This window comes from Bombus flavifrons, chromosome 1 (assembly GCF_040668555.2).
Source record: "Bombus flavifrons isolate JBK064 chromosome 1, iyBomFlav1_principal, whole genome shotgun sequence".
NCBI lineage: Eukaryota > Metazoa > Arthropoda > Insecta > Hymenoptera > Apidae > Bombus > Bombus flavifrons.
The window spans coordinates 16116732-16138627 of NC_138442.1; the positions used below are offsets into that span (position 1 = coordinate 16116732).

Below are 21896 nucleotides of genomic sequence, written 5' to 3' on the forward strand. Positions count from 1 at the left end.
AGAGAGACAACGTAACCATCGATTTATTTCATTTGAAGCCTTAAACCTCGTCGAACATGGAAATCGATCGTTCATGAAATTATTACATAGGAATTATTACACGTAGTAAATTCGTTCGTATCTTTTCATCAGAAGAGCGTCAAAGATTTGCTTTTATCTAAGACCTACGATGGCTGACGAAAATATTTGAACACTTAACTACCATAGAAATCTTTTATGTTCGTATCATATTTGTCCTATATAAAACATTTTGAAAGATTAGCGTTATAATGAGGTACGGTCGCCACGATTACATTGGTAAAATGTCAAATTTACATTATATGGTGGTTACAAAGAATTTTCTACAACCAATCTAGTTGTAATACAACAGTGATCAACTAGAATTATATATAATTTCATTGAATCCTATATAATATTAAAATAATATAATGTTTAATACAAAATCTTTACGCACACATAATAGGTGATTTCTCGTTTCAGTTAATTACAAGTCATATTAAAATTACCGCCTTCTCTTCAACCACCAAGCGTAGTATAAAAATTAAGAAATCAACAAATAGAGACTTATCGTATTTTCCTCGTGTCGTCAATGATGAATTCAGACCATGCTATTTACTTGTTCATAAAGTTTTCAACATTTTTGTCAATTAACATGTTCCGAGCCGATAACTCTCTCTCTCTCTCTCTTTCTCCTTCTCTTCCATCCCTTCCCCGATAAACTTGAACAAATATTACTGCCAGTTGAACCAAAGATTCGTATTTTATTCGATAAAATGTAAATTTCACGAGGATCTGTCCTCCTGAAATATCGCTACTAACAACCTAATACAATAATCTACGGATAATTAAACAAAGGGAAAAGGAATCAAACAAATCCATTACGAAGAATCGGAGAACTCGTTCGAATCTAAAAGCCCGTCGTTCTGAAGCACGAACTTCATTCCAGGCCGAGAACGATTCACAATCCTTCGGTTTATCTCGGGCGTAATCAAAACGCGATAAGTTTGCTCGAGAATAATCCTTCTGCCATGATTTCCGTTCTTTAACGTGGAACCTTCCTTGCCTTCGCGGCTGCACACGCAAACGGGTGCTCCGAGACGTCGATTCATAGAAGTTGCTCGCCGAAACAGGAAGAAAATGTAGCAGGCCACGGAAACCTGGCCGAACAACCGCGAAAAGTTTCGAGGATCCGCGAAACAGTTCAGCCAGACGGATATTTCTGACCCGTATTTCATCAAGTTCCAACTGCCGGATGTAATCGATACGCATTACTTTCACGGTCTGCTCGATACGTGTATCAATTTAATACATGCGCATCTGTACTGTATGAACTCGAGGGAACTTTTCAATCTTAACGTCACATGTGTTGCTGCGATTTAACGTGTTCAACGTTCGCTGCAGCAACTTTTCGGAAATTTATGGCACCTCTTCTTGCCCCACGATGAAATATACCGTGGAAATATTAAAGGATATAAAGATGTACGAGTAGCGCGCATGTTGAATGCAAATGGTGGATTACTTGATATTTTTAGATCAAGTCGAAAAGGAAGACGGGTATTTTAACGTACGTTCTTTTTTAGATAAATTATAGAATAGTTTAGTTCCATTAGACGATATTCGACTCATATTAATGTATTTCTAGGACGTTTAAGCAAATTCATACTTTTATGTACAGAACTGTAGAAATGGAACCTTAGCGAAGATTTTGAATATTATAAGAAATAATATACTTTAGATATCTTATCTGTTCTGGTGTATTACGTGTACAGATATCCATATTTTATTTGTGATAGAAGTTACAAGGTGTTACAACGCGCTCCATGTATTCGTGCATTTTGAAATTTTCAATAAATACTCAGAAATCCTTGCTCCACGTACGATCGAAATTACAAGACGTCGTAATGCATTTTACTTATTTTCTTTGGTTAAGTTTCCTTATGATCGAGGTTGCAAGAGGTCACACAAGCACCAATCTTGTAGTATCCAATTATAATTCCCTGATTTCCAAGCTTTAACTTAGCAAATTTAACACAGACAGACAAAATGGTAAAAGAGAAGAAAGAAATACAGTGGCTACAAGAAGTATTTACGCGTATCCTTACTTTCAAATGAATCGTTTCTTTTTTCTTTTCATTATATTACATTTCATATTATGTTGTATGAAGTTGAATATACTTGGACCTAATCAGTAGATGTCATAAGAAATACAACGGTGGGCTCATTTTTCGTAGCCACTGTATCTCGACGAAAACTCGGAAGGATCTTGTGAAGATCGATTTCTTCGATAATCCATAAATATCAACGATGAAGATAAATTGTTAAAGGAAAAGCCTGCGAGTTCTTTCCACGTTATTATCGGATTATCCTGCGAATTATTGCCTCCGTTACTCGGTCGTCGAACCCTTGATCTCTCCTTTACGAATCGCGAAAATAATTGGAGACACGGGGCGAGGGTCCTCGAGAAACGACGATTTATCTGAACCGCGGCTGGCGGGAGGTCGAGCAACGATTTTAACCTATGTTCTTTGGAACTTGGCTACTTGTATAGAATTCTTACGAACGCATGATGTTGCACGTGAAATTTGATGTTTCTCAGGGTATAAATTTTCTTTTCGTTTTTTCCCCTTTCGTTCCTCCTCCATTCGCCGTTGAGCCGACAAGGATTTTTGCTTTAGAGGAAGACCGAAGAAGGCTTTCGATCGAAGAAAGCTGTTGAATTGGTTAATTTGAAGAGTCATAGGAATTAAGTTGATATACAATTGGGACTGGAAAAAGTACTTGAACATTTACCACGGGAAAACTTTACGAATATAAAACTTGCCGAGATTTGTGACTGTAACTGTAATAAGATACAATCATCTTGACTATATAATATGAAAAATTTAAATCCAATTTGGAAATGTATATTATACGATATTTCCCACTTGGTATAAATGGCATCTAAATCGTTATTACTTTAGTCAATTTTCCATTATTGTACTTTAATCTGTTGTATTAATTTTATTCTACCTCTGTTCTCTAATTATAACTAATTATGGTATATTCTGTACACAACGATAGTTTGAATAATTACATCGAATGATAAAACTATCCGAAAATCTCGCGATTAACTTTCCGAATACCTACGTCATATTTTTAAATTATTCCAAGCGAATTTAAAAAACCACTCCAAACCTAACCCAGCGTTCCGTTAAATAAACTCAACAAACTCTCCAAGCGCAGCGTGCTCCTGCAAAGGAATCCCCCGTTAATTTTTATTACGAAATTTAATCTCGCGTTCTTCACTATCCCACCAATCTTCGTAAGACGACGAGAAAAGAAAAATGAAAAGTAGGAACCGGATAATAAAATGAACTTGGACGAAAAATTTAGAAAAAGGGGAAAATTCAGGAAGTATTAAGGGGGTATTCTGGTCTAGAAATTTGAAAAAATCGAAAAATTTTTTTTTTCATATTTCCAAAGTTTAGACATTCAAGAATATGCCCTTAAAAGGATTTTTCAAAATTTCAATTATTTTATGTGTTACAGCCATTTTTGTGACGCGGCATCTGCTCCGGTCTGACCGGAACAAATGAATAGTAGACGGTAGACGTTGTCCGAGTAAACTTGTCTCAAAACTTTGAACGCGTTTTTCTCGAAACTACTTTTTTTGAGTTGGCGTGCACGATATCTCAAGTTCTAATGAACCGATTTATTTTAAATTTGGTCTGAATATTCCTTATATACTCCTCTATCGTCCGGATCACGCTCAGCTCAAAATCTTTAATATTACTATTTTTTAAACGTTCGGAATTGTCAAAAAAACGTGCGAAATAAGAAATTTTTTTTCAAACGGCCGTCATTTTGTGAAAAAATGTTGTATTGACTTTTCCAAGATTCAAACGATAGCGGCATCCATACTAATTAAGAATCCGTTCGCATTTTTTGTCTCAGATGACCAGAAGGGTTGATATCATGCACGCCACGACACCCCATTTTTTTTGGCAGTACCCACTTTGCCAGCTCATAACTTTTTAAATATTGAGTTTTTTTTCAATGAATTTTTTACGTAATCTCGAAATATCAATAAACAAATGCTAAAAAGAAGGATAGCAAAAATATTTTTTGTTTCACTTGTACAGAGCTTAAAAAATTGCCCAAAATTCATGCCTCTAGACCAGAATACCCCCTTAAATTACGTGCAATAAGTACGTTTTAAATTTTACATATCAGATTACAAATGTCTATCGTTACATAGCTAATTAATATTCGATAATAGCAATAATTAATATCCGAATATATTAATTATTTCGATATTTCGAAATTTTATTAATTAAGAATTTACGAATAATCAACGCTTCAATCATTCAATGTTTATTATATACTTAAGTTGGTTAGTCACGCTAATTAACAGTTAAAAGGTACATTAACTTTTTACTAGGTATACGTTTGCAGAAAGTTTGTACCTTGCAAAAACTATGAGAGTCTTCTAATCACGTAGAGTTGTTTTGGAATTATTTGGAACGTTATACTGTTTTCTTTCATCATTTCTCAATGATTCTCATGATTTAAGATCATCCAAGTACATTTCATCAAATGACTTCGTGAGTATCGTTTAATATTCTTTGTTCAACTAACAGACATTTTTGTAACAATTTTGTGCCTAAATGAGGACATTTTTTGCAATACACAATTGTATGGTAAAAATGGATTTTTTAAATTGTATTAACAATACAAAAACAGGAGAGTTCATTCTCTCCAACTCGAATTCAAAGAACATATCTAAACCTGTTGTTGCGCCGAACATTTTGCGTTCATATCCACTTTAGACAACAAATTAGTCCGCCTCAATGTTTGTTCTACATGTACTTTAAAAAAGTATCGCTAATTCGCAGGAAAAAACAGTCAAGCAGTATTCGGTAAATCGATAGCTCGTATCATTTCAGACTAACAATAAGGCTATGCGCGCGCTATCGCCCAAACGTATTTTGATCCATCAGTTCTTTCACGGTATATTCCACGATAACCTAATTTTCTCATCGAATATCTTCCTCGTCGACATCCGCGAAATCATAAATAATTCGGAAAGCAGAATCCAAGCCGACATCAACGAGCGTTGCCAGCTGTCACCGGAAGATCCCATCGGAACCTGCGTCAACAAGTAGAACAATTTAATGATTCGTCCCTTTTTTCCTCTTCGTCGTTGGGCTATTCAAGTGTTTTTGAAGCAGCGTCAGTGGTGCACACACGCGGCCTATGGACCCGTACGCGTGTCAGAAATCCTGGATCTTCTCTCACTCTCTCCTTCTCTCTCCTTCCCTGTTCCTGTAGCTGACGATGGGTCGATATACGCGGTTGGGCTCGTGCTCGAGGGTTCGCGTGTGCCTCGAGCAGGGGACAGGCAAACTGGCTGTCATTTCCACCCAACCTCTGCCCACCAGCCCCTCCGACCATCCCTCTAAATCGCCCCTCTTGGCTACGCGATATTATGTTCCTGAAATATTGCCGCGAAACAAACAGTCCGCTGCACGCTCTCCGCACGTTCCACGCGCCTGTTTACTTCTCTTTCCGCCTTACGATCACGTCTTGTTGCTGATTTTTCGACGGTTCTTTGATTTTTCTTTCGAGTTTTAGAGGGAAGTGAAACAGTATAACCGCTGGCAAAATACATATTGTTTCGGAATCTTTTGTCATAGGGTGCGAGCTGCACATCAATTTTTGGTTACGCTGGTCACATACAAAATATAGTAATTGATCCGGGTTATTAAGAGACGATTAATCGACTACAATTGTGTATTCACGCAAGATAATAACGCAAACTGCAGAGCATAAATTTTGAACAGTTATGCACAAGAATTATGGGAAAATAATGAATAAAGGATTATATGTATCTGTTGTATGTCGTTTGTTTGTTTTATGTTTATGTTGTATATTTTATGAGGATATAATAGACGCACAACGTTTTTTGGTTTATATTATTTTGTCGAATTACGTACGTCTATTTTGTTCTGTTGAGATAAACACCGCGATATTTCACAGACTTGGTTTCACGTTTGTATGAAGGTGCACTGTTGTAAAGTACACGCCTGTGAAAGAAAGACACTTTCCAGACAACCTAATATATAGGCGTTCACAATCTTGTGATGTAAACCACAATCAGAGAATTTTGAATAAATCAGTCAGAAAATCTAATGAACTCTACTGAAGAATCTTACAGATCTTTAATTTGATTTTATACAGAACTCGAAGTGTAAATCGCGAATAAGGAACAATGCATTTGGATTGACAGTCTTCCTTTGTCTCGCTCTATTTTGTGTTTGCTACGTTTTGTTGAAAATTTCGTGAAATTCTTGACTTAAGCCTGGGGCTTAAATGATAAGTTATTAATCACAGACGAAAAACATGAAAGCTTCTTACGGTAGAATACGTACGGCTTTTAACACATTCTATTTTATTCGTCTTGTTTTATGTTTGGGTCTTATTATCGATTCTTAGGTATTTTCATTCTTCTCTTTTCTTGTGTTTTTACATGATTAATCATTGCTAAGGTCAGTGTCAGGATATTTTATGGAATTTAACATATGTAATAGTGATAATGTATTTTATAGTGATTGGTATGGATTGAATGAATATACTTGGCTTGGCAATCGTTTGTGTGGTGATATGTATGCAGCGCATTGTGTATGTTACGATGCTTTAAAGATACGGATGTCAGGAGAAAATATGTAGCGTTAGAAAAATTGCAGGTTAGTGTAGAAGTAAAGTGATAAATAGGGATAGGGATAAATATAGAGATAGGGGTAGGGATAACAGAACGATTGGCGATAGGACTGAAACTTTTATTTTCTAAAGAAAACGTGAAGAAAAGCAACGAATATGGCTACTACTGAAATGTTTATTTTCCACGCTTAAGCAAAAGGAATGAGTCTGAAATAGCATTCTTATTGGAAACATCTTTTATTAGAATTTATATAGATTGAAATAATAGATAAAATATCTATCTTATTTTTTAGAAGTTCTAAATTTAAGCGAAAAAGAATAAATGTGGAGAGAGATCAATGCTTACTTTCCACATTTTTGCGAATAAAAATGGTCGTTTCCAAATTATAAAGAAACATCCTTATTTCGTAAATAGAAATTCAATAAAGATGGAGATGCTTGTTATTGAAGTCTGAAAGATAAGAATTCTTATTTTTCTACAAATAAATAAAGAAGAAAGAGCTAGACGGAAATAAAATTGGATCACTAAAAGGGGGAGAGATCTTGAAAGAAAGTAGAAACTAGTTCTTAGTTTCCTAATGTAACTTTGAGGATAAAAAAAGAAGAATAGCAAATACAGGATGGAACTAACATTTCTAAGATGCAGAAAATAAATGAAGAAAAAGACATTAAATTCTTATTCTTCGATAAATCTAAATCTACATAAAAAATAATATATTAGAAGAAAACAAGAATTTTTATATTCCCAAAAATCCAATTCGAGATTAAGGGGAAACTGACACGAAATTTCCACAACGAAAAGAGATATGTTCGCGCAAGGAATAACAGTTTCTAACAACGGAACTGTGTAATTGTAGGACCAACCAAGGCAAGGTGCTACGTTCCCGTACTGATCAAGATGCGATACATTTTTATGATGACATAATAAGTCGAAACAACGAGCCTGCTACGTAATATGTAACGTAAACTGATTTCCAAGAAAAGGTTCAGCCACTGGCCGTTCTGAGAATCGCAAGAACCGGCGGCCATCAAAGCGTCACGTTGAAAACGTCGTCAACGTCATTCTTCTTTCTCCTTTGGTCTCATGGTAATTTGTTGTGGCGTGGATGTGCCGTGTGCTCATTAAAAAGTGGTCATTTTACATCGAACGACGCGGTACAAGCTGGTTGGACCGAAGAAAAAAGTTGCTTAATATAAACCGGTGTTCTAAACTAGAATGGTTTAATTTAATTTTCGAACGACACCCGTGACAAATTTGCCAAAATTTAAAGCGCATTTTGTGCTTCGAAACGTTCTTTATTGGATGCTTCTATCATGCAGTTTTCTTTTTTTGTTTTTTTGTTTTTTTTTCTTTTTGGATAATCGGTGGGTAATCGATGGACTTTTAAATGTTGTTTGAGTTATAACCCCGTTCTTCTTATTAATGGCACGAGTTATAAGCTTTCGATCGTGCTCATTTTATTTTGGATGACGAAGAACTTGTTATGGGTAGTTATATATCGCCGTACAGTAACCTGTTGTATAATACTGCAATATTGTACAGTTTTCCATAACATGTTTTAACAATTATGCTCTACGTGAGATTAAGTTGGTTTCTGTCAGTAATACAACTATAACTACATTAACTTTTATCAGTATTACAATCGTAACTTCATAGATTTTGCAAGCATGTTGGATTTCGATACTGTAATTATAATTATTCTAAAACTGCAGCTGCCTGTAATGATAGAAATATTAATTTTTGACTAATACTTGTTCACTTAAGCGTACATTTAAAGCAAATAGCGTATGATATTTAAATTATCAGCGCTTTCTATAAGGTTATTATTTATTTGGAAGTTTCCTTTGATAATTGAAGCATTATTTTTGACATGTAATTTTTAAGGTAAATCTACTATACGTAGTATAATATATCAATTAAATTACAATTATCCTACATGTGTAGAACCACCATTTAGTTAAAGCTGATATTACAACGTTTTCTCTGACGATTCAATTATTAACTTTAACCTGATTTTTAACGTAAATCTAAAGCGAATAGTACATCGTACGTTTCATAAATTTCCAAATATTCGGAGATCTATCATCCCAAAAGTCTACAATCTTGCCTTTACAAATAATTAGTTAGGTGAGATTAAAAATTCTGTAAACTACCATGAATGTTGTCATAAATCCTAGCAATTTTTAATCTCCAAATGAAAGCAAATAACAATTAAATTTTACGCACACGATCACACCTCAATCATCAAATTCCATACAAATGCAGAAGCCATTCAGCCCAGAAATTCATACTAAATTTCATTTCGCGCGAAAGGTAAAATGATAGGAAGCGACATTAAAACTAAATATTTTTGTTATATCAATTTGATGGAAGCTAACAAAACATGTAGAGATATGTCTACCTTCGGGCAGCGTGATTTTATAGAAATCACAGCCGCGCTGCGTTCGAGTCGTATCGAAAACCCAGCTAGTCTGTTTCTTTTATCTCTTTCTCCAATTTTCGATCTTGTTTCGTACAGGCGGTCCTCGTCGATCCTGTTTCCCCAGGCTCCAATTATATTAGAGACAGGATGCAAAAACCAGAGGCAAACTTTTCGTTCGATATTTCCGCGGTAACCATCGGCCACCACATTTCGTCCAACGTAAATGAAAATTGTCGATAACTTGCGCCCTGTTTAGAAAGACAATTCATATGTATCGTTCCCATTAATCGATACGTTCGTTTTGTAGTAATACACTTTATGATTGAGTATTTGACTCTTTCGATAAAATACAACGTTAAAAGTGAGAAACGTGAAATAAACCGAACAGAGAAATGAAGAATTCAATAAATTCTCTTTATTTCTGACGTATAACAGGTGATTATAATTTTGCATTAGTATCTCGTGTATAAGTGGACCTCTGTATTCGAGAGAAAGACAAAAGTAAAATTAGAAACTACAACGGTTTGATGTAATGATGTTTCTTTATATTGGTAGCAGAGAAGATTCTCATTTTCTTCGAGCTTAATGAAATTATTTATTTCTATTTCAGAACAAATTTTTCATCTCTTATGTGGTTCAACTTCAAAAAATTGACGCGTTTGCGAAAAATTCCTTTTATTAAATATCTGCATCCATTGCAGTGTAGTAATTTTATATCATATTCACATTTTATTCATATTTTATTTATTCATATATATCATATTTTATTTCATTAAAAAAAAAAAAACGTGTCGAATAAACAACTTGTTCTTCGAAAATACGAAAGACAATTTAGGCAAAAAGACACAAACGACAATACCAAATACAAATTTCCAGCTACTTCCAGTATACTATCAAGATTCACGAAGGATATATTATATAATAGCTATTTTAGTAATATCGAGTTGCAATGATAATTAGCTCCATTCGTAGTTATGGACCATAGCAATGTTCAGCAACATTATAAAATAAATGTGTTCTTTAGTATCGGTATACGAGGCAATAAATGATTAATGAAAAATAAATGAAAATGCATCTTCAAGGCAATCGGGTCTTAATGCTCATTTAATGTTCATTAGCCATTACGACGCAATACCATTTTAATACCTGCGCTGCATTTTCCATTTTTTAATTTGGCGCTATTGAAACATTCATTATGACTAATTAGATAAAGAGACGCCCGTTTCTCGATAATAAAATAAAAAAGTGTATTTATTATTACCGATCGGCCACAACGTTCGCTTCCACGAACTTTACGCAAATATAATTGTCAGTAGATTCTAATTGATCTTCTGTAATTAACGACGTATGTATCAACCTGATAAATAACGTTATTTGAACAACAAGCATCCCTCGGAATCGTTGCATCTGAAATTCTAGCGTTTCGTGATTCGCATCTAATTTATTCCGACGAGCAAAAGTTGATGGTGGGGTTTCCATATATTTTCCTCTTTTTTCTCTTTCATACTTTTCCCTCCCTTCCGATACTTCAAATTTGCCCACGTCACGCGACGTATTTTTCACGCGATGGCTTTCTAAACGCCGTTTGATCGTAATTTCTTTGGGCCGGTATGCAACGGACGCGACGAAGGTTCGCACATACATTTTTTTTTTTTAAGTGCACGTTCCTTTTTTTCGTCGCATGTTGCCTTATCTGATTGACCGAGACGAAATCGCGTCACATCGGGCTTACACGCGAGTCGATTGGCCTCTTTTCCACGACGAAAGTGAATCGACATAGAAATCTGAAACTTTTCTTCGACCCCATAAATCTCGCTATATCCGCGGACTGCTAAATTGTAAAGTCGCGAAGCTTTTTCAATATACTTCAATACTGTATCCTAACATTAATTCGTTCTTCTACAGTAAATTTCTAACACTCAGTAATCAAAACTCAATATCTATCTGTCTTCTCGTCTTTCACGTACATTTTTCACGTACCCTTTCTTCCAACGTGAATCCTTTGTTCGAAATAGTTTGCTTTCCAGCGACACAAACAGAGAAATCTTTTCAAACGACGAATTGGTTAGATGATTTTTCACTTTTCTCAATACGAAGGGCAAATCTCTTAGTTGTCAAACGTAAAGAATTACATAATCGAAATTTGTTTCTACTTTCCTACACGTAACTGTACGTCTCAAAGAAACAAAATCTCGACCCAGAATCATCGCATGACGTAAGAAAGTTTCGAAAAAGTGACGAACGAGATACTCACGATGTGCCACGTAATTCCGTGATCAGGTAAATAATTTCTTTCCGTATTTTCGCACATTCGAAATCGCGTTGGACGTGAAGTTCGCGAGAGAAGCTACCACGTCACGTTAGGTGATCGTCCATCGCGATTTTTCTTTTTGATCTTGCTGCAATCTGTCTAGGCACCGACTCCTGACGCTTATGTTAGCGAGGGTAGCAGGTTGGAAAGGGCGCATTCGGTGCTCGCGAAGGGTAGAAAAGAGAAACGCACGTGGAGCGGCGAACGACGAAGAAAGAGGAAAAGAAAGAGGGAAGGCAACGGAGTATAAAGTACTTTTCGTGATGTGCAGAGGGCGAGGTGGAAAAAAAAAAACACGCGACATCGTCGACCCTCTTTGTGCAGAAAATTCCTTGCCTTATGAAACTCGTCGATTTGGGTTAACAGAAGTTACTGGAATGAGTTTCGCTGAGTTCGCTTCGAACTCGTGGTTTTAGCAAGGTTTCTTTCACCTCGCTACTTGCTTCTTCTCGTTTCTAGATAGATTTTCCTGTTCCACTGTTTCTGCTTGATCGAGATCCACACATTTCGCTTTTGCTCTTTTTCGCTATTTTTCGATCAATTTTCGTACCGCGTTTCTATAACTAGGCTGATGTTAGGTGTTAAAAATTGTAATTATGTTCATTGTAAAAGAAGTAACTGTTGTGGGCTCTGGTATTTGAATTATACAGGAATTCAATTTATTTATACACGTAGATTTATTTATTGATTTACATGTATGTTCAGCTGTCTCTGTAATTATGAAATCGAGATATTTACACAGAAATATTTATGGGATATTTATAATGTAAATTAATTCTTTTTTTACATCTATTGGGTATTGTTCTGAATTTGTCGCTACTATTAAAGCGTTTTGGAATAATCCATATGTTATATTAGATTACTCAAATGAAAATAATTCATATATTCGCGTTACACGAAAGAGAAAGAGGGCAAGAGAAATACATTCTATATAAGACAAATATAACATAAAATATCAATGAAAGGAAGTTTAAAGCAAATAGTTCGCTATTTATTATATTCATGCATAGCAGAAAGATTTAAAAATCAATCTGTAGAAACATATATCTCCCTAATTTATTAAAGAACACTGTACTTTATTATATTCGACGATTATAATATAGTAATAAATAATAAAAATTAAACTAATACAAAAGTAGTAAGAGAAATATAACGAATATAAATCACCCATACTCTGGTATGTAATTTCATAACATAAAATCTATCTCCAAGTGAAATGAACATAAATTAGTCCAACAGGTAATCAAAACAGAATTGCCAATAAACTACATCAACGAAATTAACAATTCGTTCAATGGAATCGATATACTTTCTAAATTAACTTCTGCCCAATTATTTCTTTCTACAAATACCAACGATTGTCTCAATAAAAATATTGATCAAAATTGAATTATTCTGAACTATCGGAATTGGCTGAGCCAAAAAACGCGTTCATAACATTCCATGGCTCGACACCGTTGGAATACAACGTTTGAGGATTGACATCGAAGATTTCGAAGCACGTGGTGCTACAAGAATTTATCGTTATGGGTGTCTCCACGGTGGGCCGATGTTTATATTGGAAAATGTGTATTCGTTTTATTGCGGAACGACAGTCGTTGTTACCGTTTCCGGCATGGCATCCGCGCATGTACGCGAAAATATGCATCGATGAAGGAAAAGCGGAATATTTGTCGTTCTTTCAGAAATTACGTCATTCCTATGGTTATTTTGTTTTCCTTTGATAACACGCAAGAACTTCGAGCCGTGCGTTCTCAAAGGGGAACCATGAACGATTGAGAGAGTTGAAATACTATTCGACGAATGGAGCGGAATGCGCACACAATACAAAAATGCGATGAATTTGAGAGTCCAGAGAGATTTTAATTCGGTCGCGCACGCTAATGGAATTTTTCATTAAATAATTTCCTCTTCTTTCGGAAAATATAAAATTTCGTTTTGTCGAATAAAACTACGCAAAATAACCGTAACACCTATTTTTTTTCTTCAGACATTTAGTTCTTGGTGACCGAATTGACGAAAGGAGAAGTTCAAATATTTTCCAAGTACAGAGAGTTGAAATCGAAAAATCAACAAAAACCTACCAATCATATTTTTTTCTGCGATCTTCACATCCTCAAACGTGATCGTTTCATATATATAACGTCGAGAAGATGGATGATATTTTTTTTTATTATGGTCGAAAATTTTTTCTGTTCTGCGTCTCATCAGTCATTTATCAAATCTCGTGGTAAAGGAACGTAAATTTACTTTTTCCTTTGGCATGGTGAATTATTAAATCGCTATGCGGAATCGTCGTGTCGCCAGCAAACAATTAGAACAACGATGTGTATCACTGGAATCGCGATTAATTTACCTGTGTCAGTCGGGAGCGAATCCGCTCATTAGCTAACCCTCGATTTCAATGGGACGATTTAACAGGCCTTTCGTAATAAATGTTTCCGTGATGAAATTTGTGCTATTGTCGTAAATACAATAACATTCATTAAATCCCGTTTGCTGGCGTGTTTAAGAATCGTCCGTTTCCTCGGGACGATTATATTCCAGGGAATTCGTTCGGCAGGAAACAGCGAATCGATTCGATAATAGAAAACGTATCTCTGTATTTAATTTCGAAAATAATTGCACGTTCGATTGATCGAACGCTACAGTGAGTTTAGTAATTTTATCTCGTTCGATTACAATGAAATTTTTCATATTTTCTGCCCCCGAGTTCCATCGATTTATTCAACGTTTTCATTCTTTTTTTTTTTTTGTTTCGATTATTGTATATGATAAATTGAGAAACTAACTACGTTTTCTTGCCTGTTGATATTAATATTTGGCAATATATTGTTCACAAATAGTTTATCCCATAAATGCGAGATTGATCAAAGAATTTATAACGGGATATTCTAGTGTTTCGATCAGAACAATGTCGGACTCCTAAGCAGTTTAGGAGCAAGAACGCGAATGTTTGGATTTCGTCAAGAACATATTCAGACTTCCATGAAAACTTATTAGAACCCGAAGTTCTGGGAATACAAGCACTTTACAAAGTGGTCTAGTACTATTATATTGATATCTACTATATTAGGGAGGTGCTTGAGATATAATATTTAGTAGAGATTACGAGCAACATATAGTTTACAATGAAAGAACGAGGATTAATTACATACTGATAAGACGAGAGAAGAGAAATGAGAAAATAATCCTTGATACGTTAGTGACAGTCCATTCATTTTATAATGTTAATATTTCTTTTGATATTTCATTTCATCTGCAATTTAGATTTTTACGGTGTGTAACTGGATATTTCATTTTATTTAACTATTTGCAAGTAATTTAACTATTTCATTTTATTTAGCTATTTAATATGTTTCGCGAGTCATTTACTTTTATTCTTATAGTTTTGAGCTCATCGTTTTGTTGACTGTACACGTTTGCGTAGGAACTACATTTTCTTTTTATAATAATAATAGAAAATATACGTTTTTTCTAACTGAAAGTTTCATGTCACATCTACTATAAATTCATCAGCAACGAAATCATCTTGCTCTTCTTCTATGTTGGTATAATTACGTTTCGTAGGATGATGGGTACACGATGAATTAATAATAAAAGTTGTATGTAATTTAAGGTATTTTCTACATGATCGTATCATGTTTCATGTAACTCGTATTTTATCTTACACTGTCCAGTCGTACAAATGGTTGAGGGACATTTTATTCAATTTAACTAATCAAAAACAATTCTACAGCTGAAAACTTACGAAGCAGATTGCTCAGAATTTTGCAACAAACTGCCTGACACAATCCTCCTTTACTATCACGAGTACAGTGTTATACAAATTAAAATGTATCATCCTAGAAATGAAACAAATCCTCTCATCTTCATAGTCTACTTCTTAGAATTCGAAACTATTCAAGAATCCCTAAAAATAAACTTCGAACGATTCTGAGTCACTTTATGTCACTCTGTCTAGGAGCTTAAAACGCAACAGAATTCTTCAACATATCCAATCGCTTCATTAGTCGCTCAAACTTTGTACTTTTGTGCTATCGTAAAAGACATACATTCCGTTTAGACACACAGTGTTCACTGTTCACACATCGCGATGCGATTATTTCACATAGATTGTCAATTGGCGTTCTCTATGGATAACGTGAGTTTCAGTCAGGACGTCAATTGATCGTACTCTGTCGTTAAAGTGTTAAGAGATGCACAAGTTCATCGCGAGGTTTTTATAGGCAGACACGATTCGTCGTTTATTCCTCGTTCGCGGAGGAAAGTTTGAAAGAAAGAGAAGCTTGGAGAATTCGCCTCTGAGAGAAAGAGAGACAGACGCGTATTAAGTCGCCGACACAACAATAGACTCGCTTAGACAGTAGCCTCTCGTCGTTCCTCCTCCTCCTGCTTCAATTCCACCTCCATGCCAGAGTTGAGTTCTCTCCTTTTACGGTTTCAAACGGTTGTGTTCCTCTTTCCTGGATCATAAAATCGTTCGACCGATGCAACATCAAATTGTGCAATCAACGAAATCGAAAAAGGGAACGAAACTGCTTTTTCAAAAGGGCTTTGGAAAAGATCAAGTAGCCGGAAAATAGAAAGGAAGATTAAGTACATACTTGTATTTTAAAGTCATCTTTGCTTCAATAACGAATGACGTCAAGGTAAAACATCGATTACTAGAGAAACGAGTCTTTAGGTGAGTCGTGTGTGTCTATGGTTAAAGGTGAATGAATCAAATTCATATTTTGTTTGGCGAAGATGATCGTAAAGGAAATATGTATCTTTTTATTATCGAACTTTTAATAAATCATTTAGTGGTTAACACGTGCACTTACGCTATTCTTATGCTTCAGAAAAAATTTCAATAAACTGTAATTCAAGTTTAAGACCAATAAAAGTCTGATGAACTGAGAATTCGGGATAAAGGTTTCAAACAATGTTCAATACGATACAAAAAGCTGTACTGTACTATACTGTATTGGACTGTACTGGACGTGCACTGGGCTGTACTACACTACTGGACTTGTACTGTACTGGACTTGTACTGCACTGGACTTGTACTGCACTGGACTTGTACTGCACTGGACTTGTACTGCACTGGACTTGTACTGCACTGGACTTGTACTGCACTGGACTTGTACTGCACTGGACTTGCGCTGCACTGGACTTGCGCTGCACTGTACTTGCACTTTACTGGACTGGATTGGACTTGTACTGTACTGGACTTAACTTACACTGAGGTGAAAGTTAATGGTTGCGTCGTTACAAAATCGGCATCTATCAATAAATACTCAATGACTCCAACTAAATATTAATGATTACCGCTATACTAATGATTATGCGATATTTATGAACATTCTAAGTTTTATAGATATACTTGAACAAATTAAAACTTGAAAGAAAGTTTGTTTCATCTACTAAATATTAAAGCATTTTACTTTGGCTGGCCCATGTATGTTTTAATAATATACGCATTCTATACGCATTTTAGAACTTTTAACTTTGTCATAAATGCATAAAAATCTACAGTCTACTTATTATCCATGAATCTTGTTCCATAGTAAAAGAAAAGTATTAAAATAATCGGATGAGATATTAAAATAATGACAGAATAATTTTATCACGGATTTGCAAGCACTCTGGTTCTTCACAAACACGTCTTCAAGTTCTCCATCGCGTCTCCTGTCACAGCAAATCTTGTCACAGGTGGCTTGTCTCGTATTGTGCGCTTTCCCCGGTTTCTCTTGCACTCCTGTTTTCTTTCCCTCTCTTTCTATGTTTCTTTTTCGTTGTTTTTTTTTTCGTTTCTTTTCTTTATTTAACACGATTGTGATTGCTCTGCGGCGCGGTTTCCTTTTCGATGTTTCGCTCTAAGGCGTTATCTCATGAATTTTAATGATTTAGTTAAGGGTTGCTATTTAATCGTTGAAGGATTCTATATGGCAGCGAATGAACTTGTAAGTGTCATTAAGGATAAAAGAAGATATCCTTGATTCCTTTATTCGGCTTCTTTCGGTTAATTAACGTTTTTACATACTTCGCTACTGTGAGTTGCGTCTTTTCTTTTCGCGTGTTTGTTTTGAGGACTAAAAATATAAATCTACTGGTGGAAGATTATCATATAAATTATGATAGGATTGCTTGTAATATTATTCACAATGAGAAACACAGATTCGTAATTTTGTGCTCGTATTGCATTAAAATAATATTCTATAATGTTACTAACTTCTGGAGAAATTTGAATTTAGCATAATATGGTATGTTAGTATTAGTTTTATGGACTATATCTTATATAGCTACTTCACTATTGTAGAGTTAAGGGTTGATACTGTACTTCTCCTTAAAGTGACTATAAAATTTAAAATGTTTATTAAGTAATAAATTACATGAATTAAAAGTTCGAAATTTTAAATTCAATGATTCAAAATGAATTAATTCCCTATAAAAGTTATAACGGGCAAGAGAAAATAAATTAAGAATTTATAACAGTTGTATAACAGTTTATGAGAGATTAAATTTGCAAACAAAGTGGAAAGATGAAATTAATAATACCGATTTCCTTTTTCGAAATCAAAATTGTGTTATTTATTATATCGTGCCTTTGCAAAACTATTCGCAAGAATATATTTCTGTTATGAACAACTAAAAAAATCATTTCTTTCACAGATTAAAAACAATTCGATCCTAATACGATTAATTTTAAAATACAAGTTTCCTTTTTAACACAATTTCTTTCTCCTGAAAAAGACTTCTGTTTCTTCTCCAAAACTTTTCTTTTCATAAATATCCTAAATTACATTTTTTTCTTTCGTTTCACTCCAAGTACAGCGAATAACGTAATAATGTAAATTACATTTGACAAAGATACAGAAACGTCATTATATTTTGTACAGCGAGATTCAATGCATTGCAAGTGCGAGCAGTTTCATATGCAATAAATAGCTGCGATATTTTTTTAGGTTCGGTGAAAGTTCCGCAATAATCGCTAATTATCCACGTCAACTCTGTCTGTCCGTTTAATCACACGGGATATAATTCAACTTTGACTTCAAAGTCTACTCTTGTTCGATTTTTGCCTCGGTCTCGCGTTTCGAGCTTTTCCGCTCGAATAGAATTCGCATTGATAGCATAGACATTAATAAGAGGAATAAAAAGTGCATACAGCGACGTGCATTTCGAGCGATATGCAATATGCGCTCATCAATCTGTCTGCCTAGGTTCGCCATGTAAGCGGGACGAGATTCTGGTTGAAAAACACACGTTATTTAATGCGATTTATATGGTCGTGACTTTTACGATCTTCATACGACGGAAATGAATCTTTATATACTTTAATACGAAAGTAGATTATTTAATTCTTAATATACTCACAAATTGCGTGATCTGAACTTTTACGATTTTTATATTTACGATTTTATATATATATATATATATATATAAATACGTAACATTACGTAAATACCGATCCAATACATTTTAAATAAAACTATTATATATGCAAAATTATATGCTATAATTTATTTACACAACTCAGGAACTATACAAGTAACAAGAAAGTTGATGAATTTAAAAGGCCATTGTTATTATAAAAAATCACTGACATTTTCTTTAATGCTAAGTATATAATTCATATTTCAATTTCTGATTGCACGATGTATAAGATCCACAAGATCTACAAATTTATGGATACATAAAATTTATAAAATCTACAAAATCTACAGAGTCGATAAAAATACTGACTTCCAACGTACGAAAACATCTTCCATAACATTTACAAGAATATTTTTATTTCTGCCTAAACGTATTCATATTCTTTACACGCTAACCACTTGTAAATCAATGATCCTAATCGAATGGTGTGTAACCGTCTGAAACCGGGAAACATCTGACGGTATCCACGTAATTCACGAAATAATTTGTCACAGACATTAATTAAAAAGCTCATAATTCGCGTTCATCCAGAAGAACGCATGGAAGATGATAAACGAGTCTTCAAGAGCAAACGACAATTAGGGAGGGCCGGTTGGATAGCGTTAAAAAATTAATTATCACCAGTCGTATACATATAACGTACATATGTACACATATATATTTCTCGGAAAAGTATACAAAGTGTCGGTATAGCAATGGCGACAGTAAGACCTTGGAGACCAACGCGAAGTACCAGAGGACTAATTACCGTTCTTGCGGTTATGGTGATATAGTTTCGGGTTAATCCGCGCGAGACCTCTTCCAGCATGTTCGTGTATTCGTATAAACCACAACCGTGAAATGAAAAAAAGGGGGTGGAAAAAGAGAGAAAAAGGGGGGAAAAAAGTTTGGTTGCAAATCACATCGGCTGCAAGCGGCCGAATCTCTCTTTGCTTGCAGCGGCCTCGTTCAGGCCGCACCCTTGTGTACTTGAATTTACTACGCCATTCACGTTCGCGTCTACATAAATTGCTATGTCGAAACGTGCACGTGCGCTCTGTTCGTGTGTACGTACACGCACACGCGTGCCAGAGTACGCGCCCCGTGACTTTCACGCGGAGAACACTTGCGACGCGCTTTCCTTCGCCGTCACCGCGAAAGGACTTCAAAGAATAGCACGTTGCATGATTCACGTTGGATTCACGGTGGCTTGTTACGTCGGACTTCGTAATATTTCTGACCGAATCTCTTTTTCGGTTAGTCTATGGTCGTGGGTTAGTCAAAGAACAGGCGAACGATTCTCGACTTATCGAGATTGAAGTCGATTAGATGTAAGTAGATTTTTTAGGAGCATGCAAGGAGGTGGTTGAAGCTCCTGTTTTAACGTAACAGTGAGTAAATGTTCTATTACTCTATTACTTTTCGCTATTTCGTACATTAAATGATTACTCTTGTGCCGTTTGTTTAGGCAATTTGGGTGAAGGCTGTGTGTATTTTTTATGGCTTCATTTGCAGAATACACGGGAAAAATACAATAAGTTTATTTTTTTGATTTCCTGACCTCATGTCGCTTGTGACTATAAAAAAGTATTTTAACGTAAAATAGATTGGGGAATATGTGATGTGCCTACGATGTTTTGTAAAAGGTGGATATTGAATATTATTCTTAATAAAAAAATACTAATAATATTAGCTTAATTGTTATCTTACAATTAATTGAACTTAACCACTGGTCTTCATAGAATATATGACTAACGTTATTAATGGTTTTAAATATTCAAGAAGATGACAAGACACATATTTAATCTCAAAATCAAATAAGAAGGTAGTTTTTATGTGTAATGAATGCATTAAAAATTATACAATTCCATTTAAAACGACGTAAATTTCTCCAAATTCTGACCTCAACCTAGCAATACATTTTTGTCAATATCTTACAGTTGCTCTTTCTATTTTCTACAACCCTCCAATTTTTTAAACCACTTTCTACAACCTAGTACATCTTTTAAAATGTTTGCGATAGTAGATTAAAATAGAAAATCCTGTAGAACATACGTGTATTTGTTATCGTCAGCCTTGAACTTGTTAGCTCATAGAACATTCCCATCCTATTACCAGAAGCCGCACTACGAATAAACCTGGTGGGCGACCATGAGGAGTTCACACTCCGTAGCAGGTTAAACTCTCGCGAAACAAGTTCCCTAACGCAAAGTAGCAAGCTCTGTAGCAGCTAGTCTCGTTCCCCCGAAACTTAACTGGAACCACTGCGACTCTGCCAAAAATCGATCTCCATGCATACACGTACACGCGGATTTCTGTGTAAGAGTGGATTCAACACTCGGGACTGGGCACGTGCTCGAGGGTTGCATAGGATTGTGCAACCGAGATCCGCCAAATTGAGCGACAGAGAGTATAGGATTCCGAATATTTGAAACTTTGCACAGAATAATCAAACTTGCTGCATGTTATGAGACACCATTTCTTTGCCCATAACGTAATAAGGTAACGAAGGAATGGGTAAACATCGTGCACTTTGAGTCCAGGAATCGCTAAGTTAGTTTTTTGATGCTGTATTTTCAGCCAGAAATTCTTATGTCTGTACGCGTCGGAGGCCCTGCGCTGTCTCTTTATTTTTCCTCCGTGAAAATTTCTCGTATTTTCGCTTGCACGTTCGGAAGAGGGAGGGCATTGTTGCCAGAGGAAGTTGGCGACGTAACGGGATTTGCTCCGGGCCCGGGCCGAGAGTCGCGACGTGACCGACCATGGCTGTCTGGGCTCGCGTCGCGGACCCTTTGGGAAATCCAGAGTTCACGAGACCAGCAATTTTCTATTGAGGGCGTCGTAAAATACTCTAACGAATGATGCCCCGAAGAAAGTTGTTTATTGAAACTAACGGCTTCCTAAAAAACAGTTTCGCTGCTTTTATGTCGTGAACCGACAGCTAGCTGTTTGCACAATTTCTTGTCTGTCAGCCCAGCTAACCGCTGTTAGCAGAATTATCTGAATCCGTGAGAATCGGTAAAAGAAGCGGAGAAGCGTTACCAGTTTTGCGTAATCCCGCG

General features: G+C 35.5%; 1 protein-coding gene and 1 long non-coding RNA gene across 6 annotated transcripts in view; one reads left to right on the forward strand and one right to left on the reverse strand.

The window, feature by feature from the left end:
* wge (BAH domain and coiled-coil containing protein winged eye) overlaps nucleotides 1-21896 on the forward strand; it is a 346446-nt gene that overhangs the window by 206833 nt on the left and 117717 nt on the right. The gene's annotated exons all lie outside the window — the stretch shown is intronic.
* The window catches only part of LOC138179416 (uncharacterized), a 29201-nt gene continuing 13502 nt past the window's right edge, over nucleotides 6198-21896 (reverse strand). The window contains exons 2-3 of the long non-coding RNA XR_011173036.1: nucleotides 9102-9370; nucleotides 6198-8416 (exon numbers count right to left, since the gene is read on the reverse strand). This is a non-coding gene — a long non-coding RNA (uncharacterized LOC138179416). The remainder of the gene's footprint in view (nucleotides 8417-9101; nucleotides 9371-21896) is intronic.